General features: G+C 33.5%; 1 long non-coding RNA gene across 1 annotated transcript; it reads left to right on the top strand.

The window, feature by feature from the left end:
* The first annotated feature begins 531 nt into the window (after positions 1 to 531).
* Positions 532 to 3,543, top strand: LOC107201022. Its single transcript, XR_004500232.1, has 3 exons — positions 532 to 1,116; positions 1,543 to 1,733; positions 3,074 to 3,543. It is a non-coding gene; the product is annotated as an uncharacterized LOC107201022 (long non-coding RNA).
* Positions 3,544 to 6,847: the final 3,304 nt, after the last annotated feature.

The following is a 6,847-nucleotide window of genomic DNA, read 5'->3' as shown; positions in this document are numbered from 1 at the left end:
TCTTCCTAAGAAGCCTAGAGCTTTTATGTTACTTGAGTACTCAGTTTATTCTACATCAATATTCTCCCTCTTGAGTTGTTCCTTTGCAAGAAAAGTGAAAAGTTCCTTAGTTTATTTTTCCGCAGACAAAAGGATTTTTTTTTTTCTAAAATTCCCTCACAGTTTTATTTACTTTTTAAAACATGGCATCCTTGAGCTATTCCTACCTTGTTCTATACATCAGTGACAGTTTTTCATTCTCCTCCAGTAATTTCTGGATAGTTTCCAATTTCTGTGACTTATTCGTGAGGCCAAGAATATAAATGTATAGTCACCACTGCATTGTAATTCTAATGCCCAACCTTTTGTAGGTTTCAGAGAGATAGTTCACATGCATGAGCACACAACTGGATTTTATATATATCTGGTTGTCATTGAGGAAAGAAACTAGGAAGGTCTCATTGTCCTCCTTGTCCCTCTCCCTTCTTCAATGAAAAAACTGTTCACTGCATTGGCAAATGCCATTTTAATGCAGGAAATCTAATGTCTCTGTACAAATCTAATGTCTCTGTATTCCCTTAGAGTGCCTTTTGAGAGTTTGATTTCCTTTCAAGCAAGGAGATTAAATTGACCTTCATCAGATCAAGCTAGCATCTCTGAAGTTTTCTTAAATGACTTCTTATTGGAAAGAACAAAAGTGATAAAAGCTCTGAGACTTTGTGACTAATTGGGCTTTATACAGATTAACTAGGAAAAAATTAAAGAGTAGTTCAGGCCACACAACTCAATGATTCCTTCTGGTATTTAATTCAATGTACCTATGTCTTATTATCTTACTGTTTCTCCTTTCTGCTTAAGCATTATGACTATATTACTGAAGAATTGAAAAAGCACAAATGGAGTGAAAAGTCTGTGTAAAAAGCAATCAGCTTAGATGTTGCTTTAGTATAATTAACACATAGTTCTCTGAACTTGTACAAAGGTTATAAAAGTTGTTTGTCTATTTTATGAAGGGTAATCCATGAGATTTTTGATAAAAAGATGCTATATTTGAGGCCCTGTAAGAGACTAAATGGATTTTAAAGCCAAGAAATCAAGATAAAGAGACTTTCAAGAAGGTTGAAATGAAATAATGTGGTACGTATTGTAATGTATAAAGTTCAAATTTTTATTATTTATAGAATATCATGCAGTTTTAAGTTAGAAAGTAACATGAGTAGCTTAAAATACTATAAGCAATTAAATGAATATTTTTCTATCTAGTTTAAATATGTTTTTTAATGAGAAGATTTAATTTCATTTTTGTCAGCTGCTACTCAGTTAAAAAAGATACATAAGATAAATAAATAAATTTATTGAATTAATTTTTAAAATAGACACTACTGTGATTATACAGAAACTTAGTTCTGAACTGTTCTTGAATGCTACAGGAGTATTTCTTTGTCTATTGTTTTTATTCAGTTCATAGGATGTTTGGATTAGAACAGAGATTGTGAAGGTATCTAAAACAGTTTCTGTGTAAGTAATTTTTGACAGATGTTCTTTTCATTCTGTTTTAAACAGCAGTGGTGGTGGAGGCTTCACAGCTTTGCCAATGTCGTTCAGAACTGTTCTATCCATACCACCAGATGTCTCATCTTTTTAATTTCATGGCTGTGATTATTATTGATGCTACACATGCATATACAGAAAGAAGGACAACTGGAAAACATAATTGGTTTGATTATTTGTTCCAAGGAACATTTATTAGACAGGTATAATTATATTTAGTAATTTCTCTTTTCTGATTTTATAAAAAATAAGGATTGTAGAGCTTTACTCAGTCTTTCAAAATAGCAACAAGTATCCTTGAATTCTAAAGAGATAAATTACTTAAACTCGGAGATTTCATTACCCAAAATCTAAACGTTTTTATATGAAATGAACCTATAAAAGGAAAATGTATGAAGTAACCTGAGCACTTTTAAAGTTTTCTTGCATATTCCTGAACAAGACTTTTTCTTTTTCATTGCAATTGCCATCTGTTCTGTGTTCAGTTAGTATAATGTGATTTACTTCATTTTTTTGGCATTATTATAAATTTCAAAGTTTCCATGTTGCTGTTAACCTCCTTGGAGAATAGTTGCTCATGTAACTTTGTGCCTTAGTATACTTAATTTATGAAGTGGCTTTCCTGATTTTGCTCAGGTCAACTTATGTTCAGTAATTTGTAACTTAGGCTTCAATTTTTCTATAAAATTTTTTCTGTGCTTGAGGTTCATGAAGAAATATCCATATTCGTCTAACATGATTTTTTAAAAAATATGCGCAAGCTTTCTTGCGGCAGGGCTATTTATATGTGTATTTTCAACACCAATCATTTAAAAAGTCAATATTCTAAAACTTCTTTAGCACTTTCTGACTTATTTCTTAAGATGTTTTATAGGCTTTCAGAGTTCATGGATTCAACAAGTAAAATTATGTAACATTAAATTACAAAATATTTATATTTCCATAGTTCTAATAAAATAATGCAATGGAAACAAAAATATTTAAGTCCTTCATACACTACATTTTTATTTTTTGTTTTGCTTCTTAACACAAGAATTATCAACATATTCTCAATATTCTGGGTTTTAGAATGATATGTAGGACAACCTGTCCTGCAGGTGTTACATATAACTATATATTCAAAGAATTTTGCTGGGACTCAGTTACAAAGCATTGCCTCTTTGTCAATGGCAGCTACAGCTTCACCAGCCATCTAGGTTATATTTACAGTCTGTAAAGAAATGAAAAAGGCCATTTTAATATTATGAGTGATGTGATGGGTTTTTTTCCCAGAGCCAGTTCAGCTGATAAGCACTAACCATTCATGCACTGAGAACTGGAAAGACGAAATCCTACCCTGCATGTCATTCTGTCCTACCTCTCACAGTACCATATCAGGTAGCTAAAGTATCCACATACCTATAATATCAACCCTTCACATGATTCTGAAAGTTTATCAAGTAAAGCTGCACCTTTCCACCCTGCTAGAATTGCAAAATTTTGTTATACAGTAATTTATTAATTTTCTTCTCAAATATTTATCATTCTATATTTTACATTCCAGATGACATGTATTTGGCCTCAACATACAAGGCAAACACTAGTTATTTATGAAGTCACCAAGGTCCATGTGTGGCCCAGCAATGGAACCTCTTCATCTCCACTATTTTTGGTGAACCTTTTTTTGTACTTCCTTAGGCTTTTGTTAACACTATTTTGTTACTTACATATAAGAAAATGTATAATTATACATTTATATCCTTCCATCATTCTTTCATAGGAATGCTGACTTTCTGCCTCCTCCTCTCAGATGAGTGATTATGTCTGTCATCTTCATAATTTCATTTAATCTGTATTGTATTTCCTCATTCTGAAGTCCTTCCCATCTCACTCTCATGACAACAGTTTTCTTCTTCTAATTTTCTTAGCTTTCTTAAAGCCAAAAGGTCTAAAATTAAATGGCTGAATGCATTAGTACTTGGCTGCATATCTTAATTTGTGCTTAATATATATGCATAAACATATAACTCATAAAGTTTCTCATAATTCCATATATATCATACTATTTTTTAGTTTTCATATATATATATATATATATATAAATTTACACATATATACATAAACACATGCTTTTATGCTCTTGGCCTTACTTGGCTTTTTTCTTCTTGCTTTTCAAAAAATTAGTGTCTTATTCATTCATTCTTTCACTTAAAATTTGGATTTCATGAACAAACTACTCTATGTCTCTTTTAGACAGTGAAAAAACTGAGAATGAATTAGAAATTCACATTCTTTTTCCCATAAACCTATTTACTGTCAAATACTAAAAATGAAAATCTAGTTTATTAATTAAGTGTTTTCATACACCTTTGAAATAAAATGTAGTGTGATTTCAGGAAACTAATGCACAATAATTCTGAAATAAGCCTCCATCCTGAGACAATGATTCATTTCACAGTAAAACCTGAAGTTGTTCTGTTTGATCCCACTTATGACATTAATGTATGTTCTTGTTCAGAAGTTTTCAGAAGTGTTAATTTAAATAGAAAAGTCAGACATGAGATTTTTTTCTTTCTTTAAGTATAATTCTTTTATTTTCAAGTTAAAACTGAAGTTGTTATAACTATCTTAAGTCATGACTTAAGTTGTAGTCTCAAGGATCTTTTGATAAAAGCTTGCTAGGTATTCTCTGAAGATCTCACTCTCTAAACTAAAATTCAACATTTTGAAGGTATTTTCACAAATTACTCACAAAAAATCCCAAGACAAAGTAATGTCTTTTACAAATACTGATTCATCTATAACAATATTTTTTAAACAAATATAGGTTACTTTCCTGGAAAATGGGAACTATCACAGTCTTTAGGGCATCCATTATTTTTTTTTTCTGCTATTTGGTTTCTATAACTGTTCTTTTCCTAGAGAAAAATAAAATTATCTCATGTGTGTGTACTGATCTCTCATCTCAGGTGCTTAACAAACTGCTACAGAAAAAGAAAACATTAAACAGAATGCAAAGGAGATTCTAATGTCTGTCGTGCACTGGCTTCAAAAAATGAATGAGGCACATGATAAAAGTTTGATATTGGTGTGTTCTACAAATGCTTATGTTAGCTGCTTTACAAGAGCTTTTACACTTTCATCCATATAGCATAAAAATACTTCATTTTCCCCAACTTGTCATCATACATTAATTGACTCAATTATCATTTGCTGGCCTCATTTCTTAGTTCCTGGCATTTAAACAGAATTTTTAGCAGAGAATACTGTATTAAACTAGAATTTGTTTACTGTATAGCTTGATATTTGGATTTAATGATGTGAATCGTTTATCTAAATATATACATAATTTCCCTAGATCACAATATATTATTCACTTAAATCTGAAAATGTAACACATGCCATTGTGTCTACAAGCATATACATGTATATGCACATATATGATACACATATGATGACTTTAAATATCAAAATTCTGTTCTTTACATTCTTAACTTTACACATTAAGTCCTCAAAACTTAGAAAATGAAAAAGTTGTTACTTCTTTCATTTTTCACTTATTTAACTCTTTAATTTCCTTACATATATTCTTTGCAATGCCATTTTAATGAGACCATAAATATCATATTTTCTACAAGATCTCTGTCATTTTGCCTGCAAAAATAGAATAGTTCAGTATATGAATCTTGATAGTACTTATTATTTGGAAGAACACAGTGTCCCCTTTGTTACTGAATCTTAAATTGAGTGGTTAGAACCAGGACATTATGGTACTATAAACTAACTTTTATAGTTAGTCGAATATTATTTTGGAACTCAATATTAAACTTGAATTTGAGGCACATTTTGCACATAACACTGGACAAAGCAGCCATAAAAAAACTATATTTGTGTTTGGCATTTTGTGAATAAGTTTTTGAAAACCTATAAAAGACAGCCAAGATATTTGTTGAAATGCTATATTCACAGCTTTCTCTGAAGTCTAGAGCACTGACTACATTTTAAGGAATACACTAAATTTAACATAGAAGCATAAAATTGTTACAGCTGGAAAGGATCTCCAAGATCACAGATCATCAAGTCACACCACTGAAATACTACTGCCACCTTCACCAATGAACTGTGTCCCCTAGTGCCACATCTAAATATATTTTGAACATTTCCAGGGATGTGATTCCACCATACACCTCAGCAGCTTTCTCCAATGCCTGACCACCCTTTTGGTGAAGAAATTTTTTCTAATATCCAATCTAAACTTCCCCTGAAACAACTAGGGGTCATTTCTTCTCATCTTATTGCTTGCTCCTTGGGAGAAGAGACTGACACCACCAAGATTTAAGTTCCTTTCAAGCAGTTGTAGAGAGAGAGAGAGAAGGGTCTGCCAGCCCTTCTTTACTTCAGGCTAAACAACCCCAGCTCTCTCAGTTTTTTTTTATGAGATCTGGGCTCCAGTCTCTTCACCAGCTTAATTGATGTTCTCTGGACACTCTCCAGCACCTGAATGTCTTGTTTGTATTGAGGAGCTCAAAACAGAACACGGGATTCGAGGTATAGCTTCACCTGAGTACAGGGAGATGATCTCTGCCTTCTTACTGCTGGCCACCACCCTGCTGGGCCCACATTGGCTCAGGCACTGTCAGTCAAGACAACAAGGTGCTTCTCTGCCAGCAGAGATTTCCAGACATTCTTCCCTCAGCCTGTCCAAGTTCAGGATCCAGCACTTTGCCTTGTTGAACCTCAGATATTTTCCTTTGGCCATTAGGCTTTGGCTTACAAATCCAGCCTCTCCAGGTAAGAGCCTTTCTACTCTCCCCCAGGTCAAGACTCCCACTCAGCTTGGTGTCATTCACAAATTTATTGAGGATTTAATCCTCTCATCCTGGAATAGATATATTAAACAGACTTGCCCCAGTACTGACCCAATACTGAGAATTTGTGACTAGCCACTACTAACTGGATTTAACTCCATTCACCACTTTCTGGGCCCCATCATCCAGACAGTTTTTACACAGCGAACATTGCACCTGTCCTAGCCATGAGCAGCCAGACTCCAGACAAATGCTGTAGGAGCCAGTGTCAAAGACTTTAAAATCTAGGCAGACAACATCCACAGCCTTTCCCTCATGCACCAAGAGGATCACTTTCTCACAGAAGTAGATCAGGCAGATTTAGCTGGACCTGTCTTTCATAAACTTTTGCTCTCTGGGCATAATCCCCTGGTAATCTTGTACATCCTACGTGATGGCACTCAAGATGATCTGCTCCATGGCCTTCCCTGCCATTGAGGTCAGGCTGACAGGCCTGTAATTCCCCAGATCCTCCTGCCTGATTGTCTTGC

The sequence above is a fragment of the Parus major genome, chromosome 2 (genome assembly GCF_001522545.3).
Source record: "Parus major isolate Abel chromosome 2, Parus_major1.1, whole genome shotgun sequence".
Taxonomy (NCBI): Eukaryota; Metazoa; Chordata; class Aves; order Passeriformes; family Paridae; genus Parus; species Parus major.
The sequence above is the reverse complement of the archived record's forward strand: the minus strand, read 5'-3'. Positions and strand labels throughout refer to the sequence as shown.